This window comes from Mustelus asterias, chromosome 14, assembly GCF_964213995.1.
Source record: "Mustelus asterias chromosome 14, sMusAst1.hap1.1, whole genome shotgun sequence".
Lineage (NCBI taxonomy): Eukaryota > Metazoa > Chordata > Chondrichthyes > Carcharhiniformes > Triakidae > Mustelus > Mustelus asterias.
Window position 1 is genome coordinate 39,483,115 of NC_135814.1, and position 16,251 is coordinate 39,499,365.

A 16,251-nucleotide genomic window follows, 5' to 3' on the forward strand; every position below is an offset into this window, starting at 1 on the left:
GAGTATGAATAGAACATTAGACACCTGGGCCCAGCAGGTGTTCTTTGTGTCTGTTGTCCAAAGGATGTAAACACTGGGAACGATATTGGATTGCTTTCTGGTGTTGAATCCATGGGCAGATAAATGGAAGGTCAAGGAAGAGGAGGCAGCAGAATGAATAACCAAACAATACTCTAGCTTTGCCCTCCCAGCGTTGTTTACAAAATTGTTGAGTTGGTCAGGAAATCTGGCTTTATTACAAAGTTAAACAGCTTCATTAAAATGGTAAAATTCTCAGACTTATCATAATGCCAGCTTTGTAACATCATCTTTCTTAATTTGGAGAGCAATTAATCCCTTTCGGGGTTGGGCAGACCCAGTGGCAAGCACTGCTGCCTCACAGCGCCAGGGACCCAGGTTCAATTCCGGCCTCAGGTCACTGTCTGTGTGGAGTCTGCACGTTCTCCCCGTGTCTGCGTGGGTTTCCCCCAGATGCTCCAGTTTCCTCTCACAGTCCAAAGACATGCAGGTTAGGTTGATTGGCCATGCTAAATTGCCCCTAGTGTCCGGGGGATTAGCAGGGCAAATAAGAGTTATGGAAATAGGGCCTGGGTGGGATGTGGTCGGTACACATTCGATGGGCCAAATGGCCTCCTTCTGTATTGTAGGGATTCTATGATTCTATGACCATGCATAGGGGTTGACCTCGGGTGGGATTTTCCAGCCTTGGGGCGAGCGTGGCCGGAAAATCCACCCTTTATGTGACAAAGTCTCCAGCAGGTGCCATGCTAGCACTGTTTCCTGTGGCACAGGTGGAGATGGTACAATCTGAGGCAGAGAGAAGCGGTGGAGTGCATCCACATTCGATATCTGCATCCCTAGTCTGTGCTGGAATGTGCAGCAGTACGCAGCCAATAACAGGGCTTATCTCTGTAGTCTCATAGAGGCAATCGGAGGCATTGGTTTGTCCTCTCGAAACAATCCTAACAGAGGTTTCTGATCAGATACAATGCTGAAGTGTCTTCCATATATATATTATAGATGAAACTTCTTCACCACATACATCACCATCAAACCCTCCATGTCAGTCTGAGAGTATTTCTTCTGAGCCTCAGATAAGGTTCTTGGTGCGAAGGTGATTGGTCTCTTTATTCCATCTGACATTTTGTGAGAAAGGACTACCCCCATCCCATATGTTGAAGCCTCACAAGTCACACTAGTGATTTGGTTGGATCAAAATGTTGGAGTGGTGCTGAGGACTGCAAGGCTTGCTTTACTTTAGCGAATGCCTCTGTTTGCACTTCTCCCCATTTCCATCTTTGATGTTTCTTCAGAAGCCGGTGTAATGGGGCAGTGTCATGGACACATTCTGGAGGAATCTCCCATAATGGTTTACCATCTCCAGGAACAATTTTAACTCTGTCACATCCTTGGGCTGGGGTACTTCTTTGATGACTTTAACCTTGTCCTTTAGGAGATGCAAACCTTTGGCATCTACTTTGAAGCCAAGGTATATGAATTCATCCGCCTGGAAAGTGCATTTCACTCATATTAAGTGGATGTCCAGTTCTTCAAATTGTTTCAGGACCTCTTCTAGCTTTGTTTTGTGTTCCTCAGAGGACGTTCCAGTAATTAGGACATCATCTAGGGGAATTTCACAGTAACTTCATTGCAGTGTTAAAGTAAGCCTTACTTGTGACTAATAAATAAACTTTAACTTTATTTAAGCACACCACCATTCTGGGTATTCCCTGCAACAAACTTTCCATGGTGTGCTGGAAGATGGCGCAAGCTGATGCAACCCCAAATGGAAGGCAAGTGTACTGATATAACCCTTTGTGGGTGTTAATGATGACCAGTTTCAGCGAGTCTTCATCCAGTTCCAACTGCTGCTATGCATGGCTCAGATCTAACTTGATGCACTTCAGGCCCCCTGCCAAATTTGCAGAGAAGTCCTCAATCCTCGGAATGAGGTATCGATCTATCTGGGTTCCTCAGTTCACAATTAACATATAGGACGGGATTTTACAGCCTTGCTCATTCTGAAACCATAAAGTCCTGTCCGAGGTCAACAGACCTTTCCATGGTCCGTCTCTCGCCCCGCTCCGATTCCTGTGGCGGGTGGGATGGTAAAATTCCGGCCATAGTCTTCACAGAGTCTCACAGTGTGATCTGGCTTCAAAGTCGGGACTTTGGGCACAGCCTATTAAAAAAGTGCACTTTTTATGACACCCGATATGTCGAATCTCCTTAACTCCACCTCCATTTTATGATGAAGTGCATAAGACACTGGGCGGGATCGGAAGAATTTTGGCGTAGCCCCAGGGTTTAAATAAATTTTGGCTTTGTCTTCTTTTATTCAGCTCAGTTCCTTTTGGAAAACCTCTGAGTATCTGCACAGGAGCGTGGTGCTGAGCCCAAAATAAAATTCGACATTCGTAATTAAAGAATTGGGCACTCTAAATTAAACTACAAGCAGCTCCAGCAAATAGCCTGGAGAAAGTTCAAATGTGCAGAACTCAGGCAGGCTTCTGGGGCATGTCTGGGTCCGCCCTATCAATAACCGCTCAAATGGTTATTGCTCTGATTTGATATGTACGGGCCTATTGTTTGCAGCCTAGATGGGGCCAGACTCCAAGGTGCCTGGGGCGGTCTCAGGTGTCCTGTCAACAGGTCATCAACTAGACCATTGGGCACTGAGAACCTCCCCTCCATTGACCAGAAGGCCAAGGGCAGGTGGGAAAAGCGTGAAGCCACAGGGGGATAAAAATAGGCATTCCAGACACCTTGGGAGCGAAGACTCGAGGCGGGAGACAACTGAGACCAAACCAGACCAGAGAAGGAAGGATGCAAACAAGGAAGAGAGGGCCAGCGAGAATCACCTTTGCGAAGACGAACCAGAGGGACTCATGGACCGGATCTACAGCTTACCAAGCCATCTTTATGGGTAGTGCAGCCGAATCCTGGATGTTTCTTGTATACATAGTGGGTAATTTACAGGTTAACTATATTTAATAAAGTTTGTTGCATTATCTATCTGTGTCCATACTTTGTTTTTCACATAAATAAAAGCACCTGGGTAAAACTTTGATTAAGAAGCTGATTGAAAGATCTGAATTGGACAGATACAACAGCAGCTCCTGAAAATCTCTATCCCAAACATTCAATATTTCCAGCCAGTCCAATTTTATCTGTTTCAACCAGTCCCTACCCAAGAGACAAGGTCTGTGACCCTCAATCACTGAAGTTGGTAACTGTACCATCTGGTTCCTATTGGATACTGTTCCTGCAACTGATCCTACTGTCTTCAGCATCTCTCCTGTATAAGTAGGTAAAATGGCTTCTGAATGACTCACAACCTTAAAGGTTGGAAGCCTTTCTGGAGGTAGCTGAATGCTTGTTCACTTATGACTGTGGCCATGGTACCCGTGTCAACTTCCATCTTTAGGAGTCTGCCGTTGACTAACTATCTCGAAAGGTGGCACCTTGTTGAGTTAGACCTGGCTTAAAGTTTTGGATCCCTTGTTGGGTTCCTCAGCCAGTTAGTTTGACGGTGTTGCCTTAACTGTTGTTTGTTTTGCACGTTCTGTCCTGCTTGTTTTATTCTGCACCATCCTTGCAGCAAAAACATGTATAATCTTTACACCGGCAAGTTTCTGGAGTGCTCTCCCCCAAACCAAAAACTTGTTTTACCCCTGCTGCTCTATTACCCTTCTCAGGCTCTGCTGCACTCTCACTTGGGCTGTTCCTGACAGCAGCCGTTTCCCACGCAAACAATTCACCTTGTTGGGGAAGCCTTGTAATTCTGAGAGACAGACAATGGAGAATTACAGACCTGTTAGACTGACATCAGTCGTAGCGAAAATGGTAGAATATATTATAAAGGCTGTGATTACTGAACATTTAGATAATAATGGTAGGATTGGGCAAAGTCAACATGGAGTTTTGAAAGGGAAATTATGTTTGACAATCCCTTTGGAGTTTTTTGAGGACGTAATGAGCAGAATAAATAAGATGGAACCAATTGATGAGCATTTGGATTTTCAGAGACTATCGATAAGGTCCCTCGCAAGAGGTTAGTTAACATAATTAGAGCAAGTGGGATTGGGGGTAATATATTGGCATGGATTGAGAATTGATTAATGGACTGAAAACAGGGTAGGAATAAATGGGTTATTCTCAGGTTGGCAGGCTGTGACCAGCAAGGATCTGTGCTTGGGGCCCAGCTACTAACAATCTATATATCAATGATTTGGATGTGGGGACTAAATGTAATATTTCCAGGTTTGCTGATTACACAAAACTAGGTGGGAATGTGAGTTGTGAAGAGGATGCAAAGAGGCTTCAAGGGGATTTAGACAGGCTAAATGAATGGGCATGAATGTGGCAGGTGGAATATAATGTGTAAAACATGTAGTTATCCACTTTGGTAGACCAAAAAAATGCAGAGTATTTCTTAAATGGTGAGAGATTGGGTAGTGTTGATGTCCAAAGGGACCTGGGTGTCCTTGTTCATGAGTCACTGAAAGCTAACATGGAGGTACAGCAAGCAATTAGGAAGGTCAATAGTGTATATGTTAGGGGAAGGCAATGGCCTAGTGGTGTTATCGCTAGACTATTAATACAGAAATTCAGCTAATGTTCTGGGGACCCGGATTCGAATCCCGCCATGGCAGATGGTGGAATTTGAATTCAATAAATAATATCTGGAATTAAAAATCTGATGAGCATGAAACCATTGTCGATTGTCGGAAAAACCCATCTGGTTCACTGATGTCCTTCAGGGAAGGAAATCCTCCGTCCTTACCTGGTCTGGCCTACAGCAATGTGGTTGACTCTGGGCAACTAGGGATGGACAATAAATGCTGGCCAGCCAGCGAGGTCCATGTCCCCTGAATGAATAATAAAAAAAGTGTTGATCTTTATTGCAAGAGAATTTCAGTACAGGAGTAAAGATGTCTTGCTGCAATTGTCTGGAGCCCTAGTGAAACTGCGCCCAGAGTGTTGCGACAGTTCTAGTCCCCTTACCTAAGGAGGGATATACTTGCCAAAAAAGGAGTGCAACGAATGTTCACCAAACTATTCCTGAATTGTCCATTGTCCTATGAGCAACTGAGGAGATGGGGCCTATAATCTCCAGGGTGGAGAATAATGAGAGGCATTCTCACCGAAACACGGAACATTTTTACAGGGCTCAACAAGGTAGGTGTGGGAAAGATGTTTCCCCTGGCAGGCAGGGGAAGGAACGGGGATTGGGTTGAGGGGAGGAGGGATGCGGTGTCCAGAGATATAGGGCGAGATTTTCCGGCGGAGCTCGCCCGAATGCCGGAAAATCCTGCCCGAGGTTAATGGAACTTTGCATGGTCCATGTCACTCAGAAGGTGGTGACTCTCTACACCAGTGGGCTGTGGAAGCTCAATCATTGAGTAAGTTCAAGACAGAGATCAATAGAGTTCTAGATAGTACAGACATCAAGAGTTTGCACATTCTCCCTATGTCTACATGGGTTTCCTCTGGGAGCTCCGATTTCCTCCTACACTCCAAAGATGCTCAGGTTAGATGGATTGTCTATGCTAAATTGCCCCTTAGTGTCCCAAGATGTGAAGTTTAGGGGGATTAGTGGGGTTAATGTGTGGGGTCAGGGGATGGGGGGGTGGGGTGGGCCTGGGTAAGATGCTCTGTCAGAGAGATGGTACAGACTCAATGGGCTGCACTGTAAGGATTCTATGGATATGGGGATAGTGCGGGAAAATGGAGTTGAGGTAGCAGGTTAGTCATGATCTAGTTGAATGCCAGAGCAGGCTCAAGAGGCCGAATGGCCTACACCTTTTCCTATTTCCTATGTTCCTCTGTTCCTTTTCCAGGTTTCATGTTGCAGGTTTGAAAGCCAAATAAAGAGTTCCAGTCATGGCCACTGAGAGGCTGCTGATGGAAGAGAGTGCCTTCACTGCTTGACAGGGGATTGGAAGTAGCCTGGAAGGCACTTCACCTGTCTAGCATTTCACTCACCTTCAGCCGCACTTCCCTGTGGCCAGCCTTCACCACAGCATGGGAGCAGCTTGTGCAGATCCACCTTCCACCTCTGATGAGGGGCAAGAGAAGAAGTTACACCATTGCCAACAACAGCAGAGATGATAACAAGACCTCCTTCGCAGTGGAACAGATGGACATGCATTTCCAAGTTGCCAAAAAGGTACATATCACTAGAGGGAATCCCACAATACCCTAACTCTCCCCACCCGCCAACCCCCTCTGCCTCCCCCTCCACATGTCCCAACCCCCGCACCATCCCCTCTCCTTCTCTCCAAATTGTGTGTTCCCTTCTCGTACAAGAAGAGAAAACCAAAAGGTATGCATGATTGTAATGACTTGTGCGGAGAGAGGGAAGTGCAACATTAGCGGAGGGCGACAGATGTCGGCGCGAGAGGGCAATGGCTGAGTGTGAGTGTTGGCTGTTCGGATGGTGATCTGAGGTGCCTGCAGGAAGAAGAATGAGGTTAATTCTAACAGGGTTAGATAGAGTAGATTCAGACAGAACGTTCCCAATGGTGAGAGAGTCCAGAAATAAGGGTTATAATTTGATGATAAGGGGTAAGCCTTTTAGAACTGAGATGAGGAGAAATTTCTTCACCCAGAGGGTAGTGAATGTGTGGAATTCACAACCCCAAAATGTACTTGAGGCCAAAATGTTGTCTGATTTCAAGAATAAATTAGATATTGCTCTCGTGGCTGAAGGGATCAAGAGGTAGGGGGAGAAGGGGGGGATCAGGATATTGAACTTGATGATCAGCCATGATCAAAATAAATGGCGGAGCAGGCTTGAAGGGCCGAATGGACTAATCCTGCATCTAGTTTCTATGTTTCTATGTAAGCTGCAAGGTGTTGTTCTGAGGCGTACTGTGCAGGAGAATGCTGGAAATGTCAGAGTGTGGGCTTGGTACCTGACAGTATCACTCCAATCATCTTTCCTGTCCTGATCCTCTTGGTGCACCATTCCCATGTTGCAGTGTCCACACTCCAGCTGCTCACATATGGGTGGCACAGTGGCACAGTGGTTAGCACTGCTGCCTCACAGGGCCAGGGACCTGAGTTTGATTCCCAGTGACTTGGGTCACTGTCTGTTTGGAGTTTGTACGTTCTCCCCGTGTCTGCGTGGGTGTCCTCTGGGTCCCCTGGTTTCTTCCCACAGTCCAAAAGACGTGCTGGTTAGATGCATTGGCCATGCTAAATTCTCCTTCAGTGTACCTGAACAGGCGCCGGAGTGTGGCGACTAGTGGATTTTCACAGTGACTTCATTGCAGTGTTAATGTAAGCCTACTTGTGACACTAATAAATTCCATCCTCACTTGATTGGTTGGAGTCGTTGCCCTCCCTCTGATCTGTGGGACAGCTCATCTCACTGTAACCCCTCTGATCCTGCAGCAGGACCTCTCGGTAAAAGTGAGAGACCCTGAAAACAGCCTTCGCAAGTCTCCTCTCCATTCCTATGGTAGCTGCAGCTTCAAAAGTCCATGTTCTGGTGAGCCATTCTAACTCATGCTGTGGTCCCTTTAATTACGAAAGAATCATAGAATCTCTACAGTACAGAAGGAGGCCTTTGACCCATCGACTCTGCACCAACTCTCCAACAGAGCATCTTACCCACCCTACCCCATAACCCTATGTATAGATCCCACTAATCCCCCTAACATGCACATCTTGGAACACTAAGGGGCAATTTTAATACGGCCAATCCACTTACCCTGCACATCTTTGGACTATGAGAGGAAACCCACGCAGACACGGGGAGAATGTGCAAACTCCATACAATCACCTGAGTCTGGAATTGAACCTGGGTCCCTGGCGCTGTGAGACAGCAGTACTAACCACTAAATCCTTCCTTTCACCAGTGAGGCTCATCATCTTGCCCACCCTCCCTAATTGATCGGGAAACAAGGAGGTGAGATGCTAATGCCATGGTTCGATTAAAAAGCTTTGGTATAGCCTCGTCCATCTGTCAATATGTTTTCCGCAAATGGTCCAAATCTTTGGCCATGAATTATGAGGGCACATTTTAATCCTAAATGCTGTAAACTAATATCAAGTGTCCTTTCTATGTCTAACTTTCAGGTTCAGATGATTCATAATGAATTGCTAATTCTGGTGAGACAGACAAGTCTTCCTCAGTTAAAGACAAGTTGGAATGCTAAAGGAGTTAATCTATTACACTACATGCTTGTGTTACAGTCATTTTCAATATGACTGGACATGCCCACATTGAAGCGTAACACTCCCAATCATAGAACATGACTGGTTTTCTTTTCTCCTATTATTTTATCTTGCATAAAGCACTGTAGCATTGAAGGAACTGGAATAGACATGAATAAACTCATCAAATAGCTGATAGACAATCCAAAAATCTGCTCCGCAAAAAGAATTGGTGGAATCACAAAGGCTGGAAGATATGAACTTTAATAAATTCAGAATTATGAGCATATATCCAGAGGATTTATGAAACTATGGGATTCTTTTGTATCTTGAGCAAATACTGGGACGTTGTGATTTTTCACTGTCAAGCTCGCAAAAGAATTCATCATTTAAAGATTGGGTCAGTGATATTTTATCATCAATCATCTTGGCAGAATAGATGAAAAATGTCATCACCATTGCCTCTTTTAGCAGTACTATTGTGAGTTTAGTGAATTAACCTGACCAACGTGAATTTGAATATTTATAAATCTCTCCTTCCAATCTTTTCAACATTCTTTACATTCTACTTCTTTAGATTCTGAGCTCAGCACCATGGGACCTGTAGGTTAAAGCACTTTGAGTGCATATCCAAATATTTTTATATGCATTTACCAATCCTTCAGCGGCAAGTTTGAGATTCACACCACCCTCAGTGAAAACATTTCTCCTCAACTTTCCTCCTGTTACTTTAAATCCACGACCCTCTCCTCCGCCCTCACCTCCAAGTCCAGTTATTGATCTCTTTGCTAAGGGAATTTGGTCATTTCTATTTACTCTATCTCGGCCCCTCATAATTTAATACCACTCAATTAAATCTCCCTTCAGTATATGCATAGTCTTCCACTGGGCAGCAGTTTGAGCTTCACAATATTAATAGGGTGCTGTACTTCCAGCCTGGAACCACTGGAGTATAAATGCACAGTACTGTCAGATACACTCATAAACAAGTTCCCTGTAAACTTTATTTGTTGTACATGGGCTATTTATTTCAATATGCAATACATTTAGGATTTTGAGCAGGAACATGCATGTGTAATTAGGGTTGCCAACTCCCCTGGAATGGCAGGGAGACCAGTAGATTTGCCATCAATCTCCCAGCAGCTTTTCAAAGCAATCCAGGACAATTAAAATTGATTATTCTGTGATTCTGTTCTATAATGCGTAGTCCCTGGCCACAGTCATGAACAATGATGATCGTATCAGCAACAGCCACGCAGCGTGAGGACACAGTATGTAACCGATGTGACCACTCACGAATACTGTGCTCACGAACACGACTGTCCTTTCTTTTCCTGCTGGCGCTATTGTCCGTGAAAGAGACTGAGAGAACTAACAGTGAGCAATTAAGCAAAGGGCAGCTGTCTGAACTTCAAACTACTGTGCCCTGAAAAACACATACTGCCAGCCAAGAAAGCTTCACACAGGGCTGAAAGAAAGTCCCCGTACTCAAAGAAAGAGGGAACGTTGCTGCCTTTAAAAAATTTGTTCATGGGGTGCGGGCTTCGCTGGCTAGCCTGCATTTATTGCTCATCCCTAATTACCCTGGTGCAGAGGGCATTTTTTAAGAGTCAACCACATTATCATAGAATCCCTACTGTGCAGAAGAGGCCATCGGCCCAACAAGTCTGCACCCACTCTGACAGAGAATCCTATTCAAGCCCTCTCCCCCACCCTATGCCTGCAACCCCACACATTTATCGTAGTTAATCCCACACATCTTGTGACACTGAGGAAATTTAGCATGGCCAAGTCAACTAACCCGCACTCCTTTTGAGTGTGGGAGGAAACCGGAGGAAATTCACGTAGACACGGGGAGAAGGTGCAAACTCCACAGTCACCTGAGGCTGGAATTGAACTCGGGTCCTTGGACTGTGAGGCACTGTGCCACCCTTGCTGTGGATCTGGAATCATATGTAGGCCAGACCAGGTAAGAATGACAGATTTACTTCCCGAAAGGTGAACCATTAGTGAACCAGATGGGTTTATCCGACAATCAAAAATGATTTCGTGTTCATCAAAGAACAAAGAACAAAGAACAATACAGCACAGGAACAGGCCCTTCGGCCCTCCAAGCCCGCGCCGCTCCCCGGTCCAGGATTGAATCCTGAATCCAGGATCCCCGCCCAATTTTCCAGCCTATCTACATACCAATATCCTATCCACCGAGCTGTCCCTCACAGCTACGATGCTTTGTTCATTACAACCTATTAACTTACCCCCACCCCCCCATTCCAGACCATGTGATCTCCAGGGAGAGGCGAAAACCCAGAGTGAAAAACCCCAGGGCCAATATGGGGAAAAAAAAATCTGGGAAATTCCTCTCCGACCCCCTGAGGCGATCGAAACGAGTCCAGGAGATCACAATGGCCCCGATCGGAAAATGCTTCCCAACCCTAGTCATTTCCACTTCCACGAACACCATATGAATTCCCTGCCCCCGAGACAGGTTCCCAACTATCCGCAGTCTCACTCTGTACTGGCACCAGCAAGATGATCGTAGAATGAAGCCTTGAAACGAGAAACCAGGAACAATTAGCCCGCGCCGCTCCCTGGTCCAAACTAGACCACTCTTTTGTATCCCTCCATTCCCACTCCGTTCATATAGCTGTCTAGATAAGTCTTAAACGTTCCCAGTGTGTCCGCCTCCACCACCTTGCCCGGCAACACATTCCAGGCCCCCACGACCCTCTGTGTGAAATATGTCCTTCTGATATCTGTGTTAAACCTCCCCCCCTTCACCTTGAACCTATGACCCCTCGTGAACGTCACCACCGACCCGGGGAAAAGCTTCCCACCGTTCACCCTATCTATGCCTTTCATAATTTTATACACCTCTATTAAGTCTCCCCTCATCCTCCGTCTTTCCAAGGAGAACAACCCCAGTTTCCCCAATCTCTCCTCATAACTAAGCCCTTCCATACCAGGCAACATCCTGGTAAACCTCCTCTGTACTCTCTCCAAAGCCTCCACGTCCTTCTGGTAGTGTGGCGACCAGAACTGGACGCAGTATTCCAAATGCGGCCGAACCAACGTTCTATACATCTGCAACATCAGACCCCAACTTTTATACTCTATGCCCCGTCCTATAAAGGCAAGCATGCCATATGCCTTCTTCACCACCCTCTCCACCTGTGACGCCACCTTCAAAGATCTGTGGACCTGCACACCCAGGTCCCTCTGCGTCTCTACACCCTTTATGGTTCTTCCATTTATCGTGTAGCTCCTCCCTACATTATTCCCACCAAAATGCATCACTTCGCATTTATCAGGATTGAACTCCATCTGCCATTTCCTTGCCCAAATTTCCAGCCTATCTATATCCTTCTGTAGCCTCTGACAATGTTCCTCACTATCTGCAAGTCCTGCCAGTTTTGTGTCGTCCGCAAACTTACTGATCACCCCAGTTACTCATTCTTCCAGATCATTTATATAAATCACAAACAGCAGAGGTCCCAATACAGAGCCCTGCGGTACACCACTAGTCACAGGCCTCCAGCCGGAAAAAGACCCTTCCACTACCACCCTCTGTCTTCTATGACCAAGCCAGTTCTCCACCCATCTAGCCACCTCCCCCTTTATCCCATGGGATCCAACCTTTTTCACTAGCCTACCATGAGGGACTTTGTCAAATGCTTTACTAAAGTCCATATAGACAACATCCACGGCCCTTCCGTCGTCAACCATTTTGGTCACTTCTTCAAAAAACACCACCAGGTTCGTGAGGCATGACCTCCCTCTCACAAAACCATGTTGACTATCGTTAATGAGTTTATTCCTTTCTAAATGCGCATACATCCTATCTTTAAGAATCTTCTCCAACAACTTCCCCACCACGGACGTCAAGCTCACCGGCCTATAATTACCCGGGTTATCCTTCCTACCCTTCTTAAATAACGGGACCACATTGGCTATCCTCCAATCCTCTGGGACCTCACCTGTGTCCAGTGACGAGACAAAGATTTGCGTCAGAGGCCCAACTATTTCACATCTCGTCTCCCTGAGCAGCCTTGGATAGATTCCATCAGGCCCTGGGGATTTGTCAGTCTTTATATTCTCTAACAAACCTAACACTTCCTCCTTTGTAATGGAGATTTTCTCCAACGGTTCAACACTCCCCTCCGAGACACTCCCAGTCAACACATCCCTCTCCTTAGTGAATACCGACGCAAAGTATTCATTTAGGATCTCCCCTACCTCTTTGGGCTCCAAGCATAAGTCCCCACTTTTGTCCCTGAGAGGTCCGATTTTTTCCCTTACAACCCTTTTGTTCCTAACGTACGAATAAAATGCCTTGGGATTCTCCTTAATCCTGTCTGCCAAGAACATTTCGTGACCCCTTTTTGCTCTTCTAATTCCCCGTTTGAGTATTTTCCTACTTTCATTATACTCCTCCAGAGCTCCCTCCGTTTTTAGCTGCTTGGACCTAACATACGCCTCTCTTTTCCTTTTGACCAGTCCCTCAATTTCCCTGGTTATCCACGGTTCTCTAATCCTACCCTTCCTATCCTTCTTTTTTACAGGCACATGCTTGTCCTGTAGCCCTAACAACCGTTCCTTAAAAGACTGCCACATACCAGATGTGGATTTACCCTCAAACAGCCTCTCCCAATCAAGAGCTGCCAATTTCTGCCTGATCCCAATAAAGTTAGCCTTCCCCCAATCCAACACCTTACCCATGGGACACCACTCATCCTTTTCCATCACTATCCTAAAGCTAACAGAATTGTGGTCACTATTTCCCACATGTTCCCCGACCAAAACTTTGAAGACCTGACCGGGCTCATTCCCCAGCACCAGGTCCAGTATAGCCCCCTCTCTAGTTGGGCTGTCCACATATTGTTCCAACGAACCTTCCTGTACACATTTTACAAATGCCTCACCATCCAGAGTCCCTGCCCTCAGCGATTTCCAGTCTATACCAGGGAAATTGAAGTCTCCCACTACAACAACCCTATATTTCCTGCACCTATCCAGTATCTCCTGACATCGTTAGGCTTATAATTCCAGATTTAAATTTAAATTTCACCATCTGCCATAATGGGATTCAAACCCAGATTCTCAGAACATTGCTCTCGATTATTGGTCCAGTGATGTTACCACTGCACCACCATCTTCCCCACTTACATGCAGCTCTAGAAAAATTGCATTGATTAGAAAGGCCTATAAGGTCACTTGTCTTAAGATATTATAATCAATGAGGCTGCTGATTCACAAACTTTTTGTTTCTGAATGTTCAACTTACTAACTTGTCCTCAGGCCCTGAGATCGAGGTGAAGTAGCAGTGACCAAGTGGGAAATGACAGATTAGGTCCTGCTTAAAGCCTGGGTCTTACTTATGCCTCTATCAGTCATTAAGGTTAGGGTGTGTTACTTCAACCCCAAAGAGGCAATGGACAAGATTGTCAATGGTGCAGTGTTGTTTATTTGTTTCCTTCTAACCATGGGATATTGAACAGAAGCCAGAATTAAACATTAATAAGACCCTGATGCGGTTGTTGTGTGAGATAGAAAGGAGAATCTAAAAAGAGAAATCAATCTCAACAAAGTGAATCTGGGAGAGCGACCAAGTGAAGTGGGGTGAGATGGTAGAATGAGAAATTTATTCACTCATGCCACTCCGCCAGCTTTCCAATTCTGCTGACATCCTCCAGAATATGTCCAGCCAGAGTTGGCAACTATACTGGGTATCTACCATGGACCAACATTTGAGCATCACTGTTGTGCTTTCCAGATTGTTGCACTTCTACGGGTGTGTGCAGCTTAGAGAGATTACTGCCAGTTGCACATTTGGCTGAAGCACTGTCTGATCTCAGGACTGCTTGGCTCTCCTTCGGGACCAGTTCCATAAAATGCTGCATCTGAGTTCCAATGAAATGTGGCAGACCTGAATTGTTGGCCTGATTTTTATAGAAATCAGGGAAATCCTGTCGCTGGACCTCTATGTTTCCCAGGTATCCTCCATGGCCACTCATTCAGTATGTACTGTGTTCAAACCTCAGATTCCATGCAATATCAATGGAAAATATTTTAATTTCTTGGAGGGAAAATGAACCTTCCACCATCTTATACAACAGAGGTCTCCGTAGCATTGATATTGAGAGAAAAAACTGCATTCTGTTAAAAAACCTTGGAATACTTACATTTCTATTAGTTGTGTCAACAAAGCAGAAGCCACATCAAAGTCATAATCTGTTATTACAACTGTCTAAAATTGTCATTCACTCAGGTGAATGGAACACTTACTTTGCCGAAACCCCTTAGCATTTGAAATTCAGCCAAGCATTAAAAATGGACACACCTGTCCAAATAATAGATTTGTCCCTGGGAAGAAAAGAGCAGCAGTTGCTCATTTCAATCTCAAACCAGAGTGCCCATCGATCAATGTAGAGAAGCAGGTGCTTATTGTTTTTTCAAGTGTCAAAACCAACCCTTTTTTAAATCAGCGAGAGCCATTTAAATCACAGTAGAAAAAATGACAGCACAGGCTGATGGGACATTTCAATACATTTTTGGCCGCTTCTTGGTGCTCTCTCCATGGAAAAAGCAGTGTAGTCCATGTGAACAAATACACAAAGCGGCCAATATAAGGGTCAATTTGCCCAGAAAGGACAGATCTCTATGATGAAAACACTGCACTAAAAACACATCGACATTATAATAGTGACATCTAATAGTGCAAAAACATTTTACACTAACCTTTCAGAATGTTCCATCCTCCTCAGCAGGCTTTCCATTTTCTTCACTAACTCAAATCCGCCATGCTTTTAATGGGCTTCTAAAGCCCTGCACTGCCAGAAGGAAATGGTGCTCAGAAATTCTCTGAGGACTTCACATTAAAAAAAGCTGTGCTACTCTATCTTATTGGACACGTGATAGGAGTCACAAGGAGCCAAGGAGTGCTTGGTCATTGGCATCTTCATTCAGAAGAAATGGGATTAGAACATGTGGGCAGTCAGAATAGCACCAGCTATTGTAGAGACACGTGAGGGAAAGGAGGGCAGGCGGACTCGTTTCTTCCTATGTGTACAGGACATCCCAACCCATCTGAACTTTTTCCAACAGGTCCTCCAGTGGCATAACCGAGAACCTGTGCATCCACAGCCTGAGCATCCTTCAACTTGCCAGCATGTGTCAACCAACTCACCTTACACCTGAGTGGAAATGGGTGTGTGGAGTGAGCCCAGATATATTGCTCCATGTAAATTTCATTCAATCTGCCCTGGAGTACTGAATTTGCACATGTCTATTTTAGGATCTGCAGGTACATTTTTAAATATGAATTAGGACCACAATTGTGTGCTAAAACCAGACTTTCAAATAGGCATGTTTTTTTTTAGCACAGCATCCATTTGCCACCTATTTTAAGCTTTTCATTAAAATAGCCCTTTATATTCTATCCTGATCCTACAGAAATTGTAATACTTGTTCCTCAGCATCTACTGTATGGGTGGGACTTTATGGCCTCGCTCATCCTGAAACTGTAAAATCCCACCCACGGTCAATGGACCTTCCCATAGTACTTAGTCTCATAGGACCCTCACCTGCTCCGATTCCCGTGGCGGGCAGGGTGGTAAAATTCCAGCCTATGTGTTCAAGGAATCTATTTTAGAACCAGGTGTTCTGAACTTTTTAAAACCTATTCTCTATTTTCAGTGACATTGTGAATAGAGATTCAATCAATAAACATTATGACCAATGTAGAAAATAATCAGTTGCTAGTACTTAGGATCGGCATCTTAAATAAGTTTGTTTTAATAAAAATTACCAAGTGGGTCAACAGAATCACATCTGGAGTGAAACACCTTATGCTCGCACTCATGCCAAATCAAATAAAGTTGGGGTCTACGCTAACTTCATAATGTACCTTGGAAATTCTGATCTGGTTCCTAACACCATGAGGAGCTCGGCATTGTCAGTGTATCAGCAATTGCATTATTTGACAATTACGTTGTTAAGCCAATTGCATTGTTAAAGACAGGTTTCACCTATTGGCTCACCTATAAATGGGCACAGCTAACACAATGGGATGTGGATAGAACTGGA